The sequence below is a fragment of the Opisthocomus hoazin genome, chromosome 1, assembly GCF_030867145.1.
Source record: "Opisthocomus hoazin isolate bOpiHoa1 chromosome 1, bOpiHoa1.hap1, whole genome shotgun sequence".
NCBI classification, from domain to species: Eukaryota; Metazoa; Chordata; class Aves; order Opisthocomiformes; family Opisthocomidae; genus Opisthocomus; species Opisthocomus hoazin.
The window spans coordinates 16,066,975-16,082,044 of NC_134414.1; the positions used below are offsets into that span (position 1 = coordinate 16,066,975).

Genomic DNA, 15,070 nt, shown 5'->3' on the forward strand with positions numbered 1-15,070 from the left:
AAAGCCTAGTAATTCCAGTTTCCTCATTTGTTAACTATGTGGAGACTCCTTAAAGAAGTTGGTTTCCTACAGAATGAAGAGCTTTTCTGACAATTAGACCCCTTGAGGGAATGTCCAGTCTGGCATCTAAAAAATGACCTTTTGCAACTGAGTCTCTTTTGTCACTGCAAATAGCTGCCTATTTTGGATCAGATGTACACGTTTTGTTTCTGGAAGGGGAAAATAGTTATTTCTTGCCCCCTTCAGAGTATATTCAGGGATTTATGTGATGATTATTTTAACACAATGGCAATGGGACCATACATGGAACAAAAACATGGAGGGCTTCTAGAAACGGTTTCACATCTGGCTCTGTGAAAATTTGGGTGTCCCTTTACATGCACCTAAACACTTTTACCTTGAGTTACTGGCAAGGGCATGTTGCTTTAAAAGAACAAAACTCAAGGAAAAGAATTTCTTTTTCTTCCCCACCCTTATAAAGCAGTGTAAGGAGTTTAGTAATGTCTGGGTACATCTGGCATTGGTTTCGTGTTAACTGTCATGTTCTGTCAATTTAAAATGATGCTTCTATGTTATCCGTTGGGAGCAATGATAAATACAATAGATGCCCCAAGTGCCTCGACACTGCCGAACCATCAAACCACGGGACCTCACCAATTACACAGCTGCTTTTCCTTGGCAGACCTGCGTGTTAATTCACGGGTATGAAACTGTCAGCACAGCTTGTGTGCAGCACTGACACCAGATCTGAAACACAGAGAGAGCTTCCGCCAAAGAGGGATCGTTATACTTGTGCTTTTTTAAGTGGCACCTCGTGTCATGCCCAGTGTACTGATGAGCTCATAGGATAAAACCCTAGGATGGGACAGAGATATTAAAAGTAGAGAGGATTAACAGATGCCATTGAGCATATCTTTGTGCAGGGAGTGGCGAAATGCAGAATAATGTTGAGCTGTGGGTGTCTGACTGCCTTGACATCCCCCTTGTCCTTGTGATGGACCCTGAGAGGCAGGATGAATTCCATAGTAATTGTAATGCTGCAGAAATACATGAGAAAGAGAGGTAAGGAGAAAACTAGAGAAGACTGAGGAGAGTGGAAGATTGAGGGGAGAGTGAAAGAGGCCTTGACTACAGGAGATTTAGGCTGGAAAGTGCTAAGATGAGAGGGTTGGAGGCAATTTGTGGTGTGCACTGCAGGGATGTAGAGATCCTGGTTTCATGACGTGGAATCAAGGGGAAATGGGGACACATCAGCAATCTGAATGGAAAAGGGGTCATTGAAACTCAACAACTGAGAGAGACAGGGGAAAAAAGAAACACAGAATCACAGAATCACAGAATCACAGAATGTTAGGGGTTGGAAGGGACCTCTGTGGGTCATCTAGTCCAACCCCCCTGCCAAAGCAGGGTCACCTACAGCAGGCTGCACAGGACCTCGTCCAGGTGGGTCTTGAATATCTCCAGAGAAGGAGACTCCACAGCCTCCCTGGGCAGACTGTTCCAGTGCTCCGTCACCCTCAGAGGGAAGAAATTCTTCCTCATGTTCAGACGGACCTTCCTTTGCTTCAGTTTGTGCCCATTGCCCCTTGTCCTGACGCTGGGCACCACTGAAAAGAGTCTGGCCCCATCTTCTTGACACCCACCCTTAAGATATTTATAAACATTTATAAGGTCCCCTCGCAGCCTTCTCTTCTTCAGGCTGAACAAGCCCAGCTCCCTCAGCCTCTCCTCGGAGGAGAGATGCTCCAGTCCCCTCATCATCCTTGTAGCCCTCCGCTGGACTCTCTCCAGTAGCTCTTCATCTTTCTTGAACTGGGGATCCCAGAACTGGACAGAGTACTCCAGATGGGGCCTCACTATGGCAGAGTAGAGGGGAAGGAGAATCTCCCTTGACCTGCTGGCCACATTCCTCTTAGTGCACCCCAGGATCTCATTGACCTTCTTGGCAGCCAGGGCACACTTCTGGCTCATGGTCAACTTTCCATCCCCTAGCACTCCCAGGTCCTTCTCCACCAAGGTGCTCTCCAGCATATTCTGTGACATTCGCCCCAAACCTGTACTGGTGCATGGGGTTGTTCCTCCCCAGGTGCAGGACCCTGCACTTGCCCTTGTTGAACTTCATCAGGTTCTTCTGCACCCAACTCTCCGGCCTGTCCAGGTCTTGCTGAATGGCAGCACAGCCTTCTGGTGTATCCACCACTCCTCCCAGTTTTGTGTCATCAGCAAACTTGTTGAGGGTACACTCTAACTCTTCATGCAGGTCATTGTTGACGAAGTTGAACAAGACTGGGCTGAGTACTGACCCCTGGGGGACACCACTAGTTACAAGCCTCATTAAAATTAAAAATGTAATTAAATGAAAAAGATGTAGGAGAAAGATTGGAAGAGAGAGAAAAAGAACAAGAGAAGATCTTACCGTGAAAAATGAAGGAGATTTTTGAAACTTGCCTACAGCAGAAGACTGAAATCTGAGAAAGACTTTTCCAAAGTCCCTGTGGGGAGAGGCTATAATGTTCCAAACTACTAGGGTCTGCAAAATCTCTCAGACAAATTAATTTTGACAAACTCTTTGATGCCTATTTCTGTATTCCTAAAAACTCACCTGATTCTTTCAAAGTTACGAAAGCCTCCTCAAGGCTTCTGCAGGTTGATGGCCTTGCTAGGCTTGTCAGTCCAAGAGGAAAGATATGCTCGGACTCACACGTCAAGAGCCGAAGAGTTAACAAAGGGAACAATCTACTTGCACTTATCAGACAGAAGTAAGGGGTGGTGGCCCACCACTGTAAATCAAGTGATGACTGGCATGCGATGGAGGCTGCACAGCCAGAGATTGCTTCAGATAAAAAACAGATGGCCCCCCTGAGCACGTACCAAGATCCCCACTCTGAAGGCATGTTGAATTGCTGAGTCCTGCTTGTGACGACACAACATACCATGCCAAGAGCCAATCGACACATAATAATTGACTTAGTCCCACCTCACCAAGGATTTTCAAAAGTATCAAAATTGGCACATCAGAACTGTCTTGGGAGGAGGAGCCAATCAAAAACCTTACCTGACAGACTGGTCGACGGGCCTGAAACTCTCTTCCCCCCTCAAGAAGGGACACCTTTTTGGTAGGAGTAGTGCATCTGTCTTTGTCAGACGTATCCCCGGGACCACATTGTTAACTAAAGTGGTAAACTATTACCTTGATCTCAACTTTTGTAGACAGTGTGTTTATCAACAGCAATCCTGAATCTGTGATATCTGTCACTTGAATGAATTGCCTGTTGTTTCAACTTTGCAAAACTGTTTCAGTGAAATTCCTTGGAAGGGCTATGACAGGCAAACGTTGAATCTGGTAAGGGACTACATGCTTAACTCCTTAGGTGCAAACCGTTGACCATGTCTGGGACTAGCAGTGGATCCAGCCGCACGTAGACTCTCCTCTGAGAGACAGTTTAGAATGCAAGGAGGCCTGCTCTGAACCTTGTGACTCAATGGGAGAGCATTCCTCTTGACACTTATCAGAATCCTTTACCCCTTTTAGTGGGACACCTTCATCCTGAGCTATGAGATATCTACCTAGCATGGGGTCAGTCCAGAAGAGAGGTGCTGCTGAATCGCTTCAGAGGGCCTCAAGAAGAGGCGACAATTTTAAAAAGTTAAAGAAACGAAATTTGGCTAATGAAACAGACTTCCCCTTTTAATTTAATGAAAACCCATTATTAACAATTAATATATGAAATATGCAGTTAATTATCACTTCATTAGTTCTTTATCATTATGAATTTAAACGTTCTCAAACTGCTTCACAAAGATGGACAAAAATAAATGAGTTTCCAGCCCAATGGTTGCCCTTTAAGGAGTTGCATGGGGAAACTCTGACTTCACCAGTGTTACCTGTGTGGACAGAGTTGCAGACTGGAATGAATCAATGGCTCAGTCAGACTTGCTGGTGGTTCAGAAGTGTTAGACTCTGGACCAGAGATTTTGCTGGATGTGCATGGCTCATATTAGCAGGAATTTTGATCTCACTGCTCTTTTTGCTTCCACAGTGATTTGCACATGCACACAACTGCCCAAGCATCACACAGGTGCGTACAGGGGGGGTCTTTTCAGAGCTGTAGACTTCAGTGAGAAAGCTCAGGCAGTTCATCTGTTTACCTTTCCTTGAGTCATTTTCTGATACACAGAATCACTGCAGTCCATTTTACTGGTTTGTGGAGCATGAAGTGAATTCACCCTGTGTAGTGCAGCACAGCGTGGGGGAAGGTGGCAGTGTGGATTGCAGAACCCTGCAGTTACATGCTGCAGCCAAGGCAACCACCTTGCAGTCAGCTGTAAAAAGCTCACATGCATGAGAGACAGAGAGGCAGAGAGCAGTTTGCTCATCAGTTCTAGTATTTTTAAACCTATTTCTTCTGTTGCTTTTTACTCCTCAGATCGTCCACCAGGCTGGAGCTTTCTAGATAGGACCTGTCTCAGGCTTTTAAAGTTCGTGTTCCCCCCTCTGCACAATGTCTTGTTTCCAAAGCTCTTTGCATCAGCAAAAAAAACTTATCGAAGTGAAAGACTTTATATGTAAAGAAGGAGCTGGTAAGAATTTAAAATGACATATTGAACGTTCTCAAAATTTTGGCTTTTTAGCCTGGCTCTCTTCCAGAGCTTCTGGAGGCAGTTTCACTGTTGCCTTGAGCTGATCCAAGTCTGGCTGGTACCCAGAAACACAGTCTTGCCCTCCACATATGACAGTGTGATCCTCCCCCACCATCTTCATACCAGCTCCAGCTCTGATTTGACAGGGTGATGAGTCTGTTCAGGGATCTGACCCAAACGAAAATTGGCTGCTTTTTCTTTTTTCTGTAGGGTTACTGTTCACCCAGATCAGTTCCTGAGCCATCAGTTGCAGTGTCTCATGGCCACCAGTGTTGGTTTTCAGGAAGAAGAGGGAGCATAATGTGCACATTGACCAGCGTGAAAGAGTGGGCAGATCTGAAACCACACCTGCAGACAATGGCTTTGTGTTTGAGGCATGCCAGATATTGTGAAACAAATCCTTCCAGAACAGCTTAAGATACAGCTTAAGATAGTGTCTTGTATCAGGAATAGGCTGACAGAGGGATGCTTCTCTCTCTCCATGTTAACTATCTGGAAAGCAAATCATTGCCAGTCTTCTAACTCAGATACCTGATGTAAGGACACCTAAGAATCTCTAATAATCAATGAAAGTTTTACTCTCCTTTAGAACTCTTGTAATTTTTTTGAAAGTGACTTGCTGGAGCATACGGAGGAGAAGAAACTGGATGTAGCTCATGATCTTGATCCAGTGGTGGTCAGAGAACAAATAACATCTTCAAGTTCACAGAGATATATTAAGACAGTTTATTCTGAAATAGATATTCTAGACAGTTTCCCTGTGTTGACAAGCCCTAAATTATACCTTTCTCATAGTCAGATATAAACCAAAATATTTGGAGATATATGTTATATTTTCAGAATGGAGAGTAGAAGTGGCTGCAAGGCTCCCATTTATCAGCGGGAAACATACACGTATTTCTTGGAAAATACTCTTTAAAGAGTTTGAACCCTTCTCCTCTGCTGTAGCAAATTCCTACCCTACAAAGCTGTATGTAACACCATCCCTGTCGGCACACCTGCCCTTGTTTCTTATCATAAAGCATCCACCACTAGTCTCTAGGAGGGCTACCAAGGTGAACTCAGCCTAGTGCCTGGAAGTCAAGCTGGGTTCTCCTTGGATCTTGTTTTGCTGTTGGCAATAAAGATTCCAGAGGCCACACTCTGGGTTCAGCTGTACTCAACTTGTTTTCTTCATGGGAGTTACAAGGTATAACTGCAGGCAGAATCTGACTTCGTAATTGCAGCATAAATTCTGTTTATGTTGCACAAAACAGAGCAGGATTCAGAATAGTCTCTCTTAACTGCATTGGAGCAGCAGGATAACAGGAACAAAAAGCAATAAAAAAATTTTAGTTACTGGAGTAAGCAGATGACTCCAACTATATTCATTAAGTAGAACTGTTCAGTAAGAAATTGCCATATTTGCTTGCCTGCTTTTTGAGGCAGAAACATTTAAATTTTTTCTGCTTAGAAAAAGCTTCTCCAATGCCATTTAAAGTGTGTGGAGGGTTCCATGCTGCTGTGTTGCAAGAAAGAGTACACTGTTTGCTATCGTCGGTCTCTAATGGGAAAGCAAGAAAAAAAGTTAGTTGCTTCTTCAGAGGGCTGAAAGATTTGGAAGCTTTTTTTATGCAGCTAACACTCACCTATGCTGCAGCTAGTCTTCGGCTTTTCAGGTAAGAAAACAAAGTGTATTTATTAGTTAATATTCCTGTAAGTCAAACACAGCAGAGAGCACGTGTGTTTGAGCAGCTACACCTGGGAGTGAGCTATTTTCTCCCTCTGCTTCTATAGTGAACGTGCTGTTGCCTGAGCTGATACATGTTCTTCCGGGACATGAGTTGCCTCTAAGGGCACACAGCATTGCGTGGGACGTTTAAAAGCTCTGCAGGTTAAATCACTAGAAGCATACAAGCTCCTGACTGCTCATGCATTTGTATTGTCTGGTTGGTAGCTCTGTAGGCTCGCATATAGTGACAGTGTGTGCCAGCTCACTCTCATTTCCATTCTAGTTCTGCACCAGCGTGTCTATGGGCTTCAGTGGAGTCACTGTTCATTTGCACTTGCCAGAGTTGAGAATTAGGTCTGTTATTTCAGACAACCTTAAAAGAGTGATTGCTTAAGCCTAACTCTCTGGCAACGAGAAACAGACCCTCTCTACATGAGCTCATTTGTTCAAATCAAAGTTGGTAATGGCAGAAAGTCACTGCCGTTTGATAGCCGTTCATTACTTGGCTTTAAATTAGACAACAGTTTCAGCAGTTTTCTGCCCTGTCTAAGCTGAAGAGCCCAGCCTTCTTGGGGAGTAACATTGAGTTGTGAGACGTATATTGTGAAGGTAGCAAAGTTATTGGGCCAGTACTGAGGGAAAATTTATCCTAATTGTTCCTGCAGTATCATATGTGGGATTTGCTGGGTGCTAATTCTCCCATCTGGGGTGCCAGCAGGTGGAAAAGATGACCCCAGCCCATCCAGCAATCTGACATGGGACTTCGGTGACAGTGGCCCTTGATTCCTGAGCTTTTTCTTCAAAATGGGAGTGGCTAGAATTTTGGGTAGGCGGGTGCTGGGCTCTTAGCAGTGAAAGCAGTGTGGACCAGATGACCTCCAGAGGTCCCTTCCAACCTCAAACATTTTGTGTGATCTGGGAATGAAAAGGATGACAAACAAAATGCCTAGGCTATATTCTAATTCCCCAAATGCAACAACAATAGCCCTTAGGGCTACCTCATTTACACAGGATGCAGTTCCAGGATCTCAGCAGAAAGCAGGGCACCTTCTAATCGTTATGCAAAAGGCAGAATCTGAAGTCTTTAGTTAAGCACTTGGGTAAACTTGCTGATGCTAAATGTGCAGAGCTTTCAACTCCAGAATGTATAATGTGCCTACTGAAATCAGGAGATATTCAGCTTTCTCAGGAATAGCAAGGGTTATAAATGGATTTTTGATGGACTCTCCAGCTAAATGATAAATAAATCGGAAATGAAATACATATGCTTTTAAAGAACATTGTACTGTTTTGTTTTTGCGTTATCAGATCGCTTTCAACAGTATTACAGCTGATCTTGCAGTGAAAAGTGATCTCTGCAAACATCATAAATAAAAGTCGGGAAACAAATTCTAGGAAAAAGATTTCCAACATAGAAGTGATGTGGGGATGTCAACAAAAGTCATAGCTTTTATTTTTGAATGCAGACATATATGCATTTATACATGAACGTGCATGAATAAAGGTAATAGTTTGAATATATCTGAATGCGTGCATTTTTATAGATCTGTTAAAGGAATCTATGTGAGATACCATACAACTCCACCTGCTATTGAGAGCTTACACAGTCTTTTGGATTACTAAGTTGCAGTATTTGTCTTGATTTGGGGTAAAGTATCAGTCTTCAGTTCTGTGCTTAGTTAACGGAAATCATCAGTTCTGTTGCCTTCAATATTCTGTATCACTTCAGGGTATGTTTCTTTAAGCATTTCTGCAGCTTTTTACAGGTTGATAATACTTTTTTTCCTCTCCTGAATATTAAACATGAGGGTTTTAACATTATTTTGTGTATGCTTCCAATAGTAGATAAAAAAAATTGAGCCTTTCTTTAACTTCTTGATAAACCAGATGAAATATGATTTTAAAGTAAAAAATACTGTTCTTGAATTCTTTACTAAGTGTAATCAGAAGATGTTTTTCAACTGTGTGACCTGAAATATTTCTCATCCCTCTTCAAAATGGAAGACCTTCCACTCAGTGTTTTATTAATTTTCCCTCAAAGGTTGATTTGGAGAGCTTTTCTTGAAGAAAGCACTAGCAGATTTTTTGATCTGCTCAACCAACTGACCGAAGAAGAGAAAATGTTGTAATGAAATAATTCACACCCAATCTTTAGAAAATCTATTTTAAATGATTATTTGATGAATTAGAAGCAAAGTTTCATTAAGCTATAAAAAAAAATCAACATTTTGGGGGTTCGTAAGCTAGAAAAAGAATACTTTCTTCCCAAAATTGACTGTCTGAAGGTGTCATTAACATATGAAGGCAGTGTATTATAATAGACATTTATTTAATTATTTAACTTATGTTATGTGAATTATTTTTGAAAGAAGGTTAGAAACCTACCTGTGGCTCACCATTTTCTTTGTTCAGTCTTCAGAGTGTTAATTTTCCCTCAATAGTTGTCTCTTAAACTGTAAATATTTGCAAATAGCAGTCTTCTCCTTCAGAGTCAAATATAAAAATTCCTATTGCTCAATGTGTGTGTTGGATATAAAAATTGTAAGCCTGAGATGAACTTCTTTCCATTTTATTTTGTTCATTTGGAAAAAAAAATGTATGTTCTCCTACAGTTGAAGCGATCAGTAAAAGAGAGAAAAAGAAGTAAAAATAATTTTAAATTGATTAAACTAAATCATAGTAAACCTGGGATCTTTTTTTTGTACAAGGAAAATTGGTATCTTAACAAAAGTGATACAGAAGATAAAGTATAATAAAATATGTTGCTATCTTTCTCCTAGAATATGATGGCCATTAAATATTCAACAGGCAGTTAGACACTAACAAAATATTACAATAATTTACAAATTCAGTACTCTTTCTGTTCAAGAAAGGCAGACAAAATTGTTATTATTCTGGGCATTAGATATATAATACATAGATAATCCTACCCAACAAATCTATCCATAGCTTAAGTATCTTCTGCTGTAGAGACTAGATAACTATTGAGCCAAACAGTTCATTTCAACAGGCTTTCAGAGTTTCTTTTGAATTACAAAGCAGAAGTGCTTTTACTATTCACTGAATAAAGACAGTATTTACTGGGTTGAAAGGTCCCTAACCCTTTGTTGTATCATCACTGTGGCATGATATTAGAAGACCCTCCAAGGCCTCCCTTCAGCCATGTAAAGATCTCAGAGTCTATAAATTGCGGAAGACGGTGCTACGGCTACCCTCTTGAATGCTTTTCCTAATGTTCCGCATGTGGGTGAAGTAGGTGACATGCATTTTGGGCTGTGGCAGTCCTACGTAAGGCTCTGGTCTATGAATAATACTGGTCTCTGAGGTGGGAGCTGAACATGGGACTCATCTATGCTTTGATCTTGATCAGTCCAGTTTTACAAGGTTATGAAAGTGTCTCCAAATATGCATACTCTTTCATTTTGCAAGGTCTAAAATGGATGTTAACATAAGTTAGAGGTGCAGTACCAAGTTCATCTCTGTGTTTCTGCTCATTTTCAAAGCTCTAATTCAGGAAAGCAAGTAACTGTGTCTGGCTTTCACCTGTGTAAGGTGTCACTTAAATACTTGATTAGTCTTGACATCTGCTTAAGTCCCATTGACTTCAAGCTGAAATCCTAAGCACACAATTACTTTCCTGATTAAGGATGCTTATATGATTCAGAGCCTAAGAGCAATTGGTTTGGGGTACAAGGGTTTGGTTAATAGTAAGCAGATCTCTTTACATTACTGTAGCTTGCAGGACTTCCTTTTTTCAAGGAGAAAAAATTACTTCTAGATGAGACTACTTAATTGGCCCCCAAAAGGATCCTGACAGACCACAGTTGAGTATTTCACAAAAGCCCCTCTCTTTTTAAGAACAGTAACTTTCTCTGTCTAATCTGCATTTATGAAATACTAAAGCAATTCTGTAAAAGAAACTAAGCACGCTATTTTAAGGGGGGAACAGCTTTACAAACCCTTCATCCTTGTTCTGACTTTAAGATGAGCTGGGTAAAACCGGGAATAATAAACTGAGGGCATCAGAGAAGTTCAGTGTGTTGCTCTTCAAAGGGACATGGGGACAGCAGTGATGTTATTGTCAAAGTTAAACAGCAAGATTTTAAAGTAGAAGCTGTGATTACAAAAAGCACCCATGTAATTTTTCCTGAATATTATTTCTATTACATGTGCCTTCAGCTTCCGGAAAGGTTGCCATATTGGAAGGGAAATTTCAGGCATACACCTGGATACCTTAATGGGAATATCAGCCATGACTACAACAAAACCCAGGCAGCAAATGAAATTTTAATATTATAATATGGGATTCATCTCATATAATATTAGCTATTTAAAAAGTAGTCTCATCTTAGTTTCTTATGTGCAATTATATTTGGAGTTATTTCAGATGTTACTCTGGCTGATCTCCCACTGCCTGTCCAGAAGGAAAGTTCCCCTGTAGGCCTGGGCAGATTTATGAGCCTGGTGTGGAAACACTGATTATCTAGGGGCATCACAGGTTCTTCCCAAACCATCTCTCCTCTTCTGCTGAAGACAAAGTAACAGACTAGATGGACCATTGGTCTGTAGATCAGTCTTTATACCTGTATGCTCTTTAGAAGCTTGTGTGCAGTCAGCTGAATTAAGCACGAGGTGTTCAATCTGAACTAGTTTTCTAGGCTTCTTAGTTGGGAACGGGTGGAGAAGAATCTCCTTTTTGGATGTACCCCACTATTTTAGATGTTCTTGCAAAGATGGTATGATTTCTGCTCTGGAAGTGCCTAGATTGTCTGACTGATTATGGAGAAGCACAGGTGACTCACATTACCTAACTTTTAAATGGCTGAAGTTTGGTATAGGAATGCTTATTTATGGTTCTCTCTGTTTACCTGTAAGGGCATTCAGAAAGTTGGTTTGAAAGTGAAAGTGGTTTCACAGAAGTGTGATCTCTCAGCAAAATCTGAAACCAGTCAAGAATGTGGAAGCATCTTGTTATTCCTAGCAAACTCCATTAGTTAAATGAAGACCTGGGCTCTATTCCTGATCCACAACGTGCATTGCAAATGGATGTCAAATGCTAGCAGAGCAAGTATTCATTAAGGCAGTTGAAATTTCATAGGAAATGTTTTTTGATGGAAAAATTGGTTTTAAGCTATATCCATTTTTAAGGGAGAGGTGGTGATAGCTATGGAATTTCTTCAACTTTAATTTGATAAGTTTGTAGGTTGTCATTTTCTAAAAGGAAGTAAATGTTTCCATGTTGACATTCTGAGTGGGGATCAGTAAAGAAAAAAAAAGAAAGCAGCAATTAGTATAGAGCAAAATATTATGCTTGAGAAAGTTAGGGTGGGGCCCAGTTTTTTACCTCTGCAGTTTATTTCAACACGTCAGTTGCAAATGTTTCTGCCATATAAAGTAAAAATAAAAATTCCATATAATCAGAACCCCCATAAATTTTACAACAATTACATAACCAAAGTTATTCATGATTCTGCAGGGAAAGTTTTGCATAAGTAAATGACAGATGCAGCTTTATGAACTTGGCTGTTTTTTTTTTTAAGTCCTGTGGTTTATTTTTGAAATTGTTCTTGGCACTGTAAAATATTTCTGAAGATCATGAAAGGGTTTAAAATAAGAGAATCAGACAGATTTGCTGGTATTTTTCCAGTCTAAATTGGGCATTAATCTTGTGATTGGAACCCTATCATCTTATGTACAAACAACAGGTGGTGAGAGATAACAAGTTCTTCAATTAGAAATAACATCTCTCTTCTCTTCCCTACAATTTTGTAGATATTCTCAAGCAGTCAGTTAAGTCTGTAAGCTAAAGTAGCATAAGAATTATGCACCAGAACAGATAAATGGTCCATCTAGTCTGGCATCCTGTCTCTGACTGTGTCTCATGCCAGATGTTTCCCAGGAAGGTAAAATACCCTCATAATGCACCTGATTGTGTAATATGATACCATGAGATGAAATCTCTGTCTGTCCCCAGCTGGTGATCATCTTATGCCTGAAATAAAGGCTGTTGGCCCTATAATTTTTAGCCTAGTTAGCGTAATTGTAAGGCATATTCTCCTTCACATAAATGCCTAATCATTTTTTAATCTTACTAAACTGATTTTGCCTCTTAGATCCTAATATCTTCTTTCAAGTTCTTCTGCCTTTTCAAGCACACAGATTTGCTGACTCTGCTCCAAGGGGCTGAGCAACATGTTGCAACTGGCTCAGGCGCTCTGCTTCCCAGAGAGCTGCCGTGCTGTGCCGTGCTGTATGGCATGGTACCCGGTCCCAAAGCCATCACTGCTGGCGGTGCTGACGCTGAAACCCCTGGAGAGGGCACAGCATCATTCCCACATGCAGACACTTGTGGCATTATCTTTCCATTGCGTCTGTGTCCCACATGCTGCCCTCTCCCTTCCAGGTGTCCAAGACCTCACGTGCATTAAGGCAACGTAAAAACTGCAGTTGTCTCTGACCACTGGACTGAAGAAGAAGAGGTATTTGATGAGTTTTCCTCTCTCTTCCAGCTGTTGGCAGTCAAGCAGAATCTAGCAGATAGAGCAAAATGCGCAAAGAATTTTCAAAAAATGGACAGTCATTTGGAGAAATTACAATTTGATTTCATAGGTCTGTATTTTCTTGCATGGCTCATCACAGAACATCTGTAGGCTTCCAAAGCTTAAGATGTTTCTTAAAGATGGCTGAGCAAGAAAGTGAGTTAAATCCAGTTTTTGTCCTTCATCACTGTATTGTTAATAAGCCCAAAGTCTGAAAAAGCTCATGTGCCTCCTCAACAGGTGTCAATCAAGCACTGGTGTGAAATCCTTGACACGTCTAAAAAAACTCCAACTCATTTGACTGACCTTCACTGTGAACCCCCTAAAATGCCATCAGGGGAGTCAGTTCGATACAAAGATAATACTGGATAAATACCATAGAATCAAAGGATAATTCCTGTTGGAAGGGACCTCAGGAGATCTCCAGTCCAACCTTCCAACCTCCTTCTCACAGCAGGGTCAGCTATGAGGTCAGGTAAAGTTACTCCAAGTTTTTATACAGACAGGCCTTGAATACCTCTGAGGCTGGAGACTGCATAACAACTTTTGGCAACCTCTTCCCCTTCTTGACTGTCCTTGTAGGCAAAAAGTTTTCCTTATATCCAGTCTGAACTTCTCCTGTTTCAACTTTTGTCCCCAAAAACTCATTTCCACCATACAGTAAGCAGCGCATAGAACAGGAAAGACTATGCCCAGTGCCATCCAAATGGTAGATGCTAGACATCTAGGCCAGGTCCGTAACAGTGGAGAACAATGTAACCCCAAAGATGGCAATTTAGACTCTGCTAAGCTGTGTTTGCAGTAGGAGGAACAAGACACCCTCTGGAGACCTCTGTCCTTCTCCATTGTTAACAGACTTAGCCTAGATATCATTAGCCTGGATATAGAATTTTGTCAGATGATTTTTTTTGGGCTGTGTTGCAATGAATCCTGTCCTTACAGAGGGAATGGATCGGAGCCTTCAGTGGAGTTGGTGAGGTTGACTACAGCATTTGGAGATTCATGAGAAGAGTAAAGGTCTGTCACAGAAGATTTACAGAACCAGAGACTGTATTGATTCCTAGTGCTGAATTGTTTTAACAAATCTGATTTTTAATCTCAGTATGAAGGTGTGTTTATTGGTTGGTAAATAGAATGTTCCAGTGCTAATGAAATCATCAATATAAAAGTATATTGACCCTCATTGAAATCAGTTGGTTTTATTAAACAGGCATTTGTCTCTCTTTAAATCCATTACATTTTCTGCATATATCTGCTTGAATGAATACTGTAAATAGCAACCTGTACAACTTCTTTGAAAGTCATATATTTTCTTTGAAACATCTATACATAATTTAGTTACATGCAAGTTAGCAGAATAAACAAACAACAGTGAAACACTGCTTTGTTTTTTTCATTTTTTAACTTTCTTTAATGAAGTCTGGTAAATCATTGGCTGCACTGAATCTGATATACTTATTGCTTGCAAGTGTTGCAAACAGTCATGAAATTCAAATGTTTGTTGATTCTGGTAGAGTTTTGTTACTTCATTTCTCTGACATTAGTTACAGACAAAAGCAAAAATCTCGCTTGTACTAAGTTTGAAACTTGCATGACATCAATTTGATTTAAACATATGCAGGCTTGTACATGAATAATTCAAAAGTGCCTCTAATTTGTCATTAACAGATGAAAAATGTCTATCAAATCAAGTTTCTCCTACATGCTGTTGTAAAGTATTACATTGTAGGTCATGAGGGGTCATGTCATGGTGGTGATATCTCTGATTGCAATGAATGCTCATGATTATCTATGGTGAATTAGGATTTGAAATGGCAGTTGCAGAGATGTCTTTTCCTAGACGTGACTTTCCCCATGGAAAACTGTGCTGACAACAGTGACTTTGTGTCATCAGAAAATAAAAACCTTTCTTGCTGAAACACGAAAACCAACCTTTTGCTTTTAAAACGGCTATAGTTCAAAAACATACCAGCTTTTTGTATGGAATTTGATTTTTAGCTTGTTTTCTGTTTCCATAAGAAAAGCATTATTATGTGAAAAAACTATATTATATTGTATAAATGTATTATATTGGATACTTATATATTAATATATACTAATACATAATATTATTTAAATAAAGTTTTGAATGTACAATTTTTCATTAAAATATCATTCAATAGAAAATAAAATGTAAATG

The 15,070-nt window shown here is 40.4% G+C and overlaps 1 long non-coding RNA gene across 1 annotated transcript in view; it reads left to right on the top strand.

Moving 5' to 3' along the window:
• Nucleotides 1-14,809, top strand: part of LOC142361966 (uncharacterized) — a 170,742-nt gene extending 155,933 nt beyond the window's left edge. Inside the window, exons 5-6 of the long non-coding RNA XR_012764555.1 lie at nt 12,756-12,831; nt 13,834-14,809. This is a non-coding gene — a long non-coding RNA (uncharacterized LOC142361966). The remainder of the gene's footprint in view (nt 1-12,755; nt 12,832-13,833) is intronic.
• The last annotated feature ends 261 nt before the right edge of the window (nt 14,810-15,070 follow it).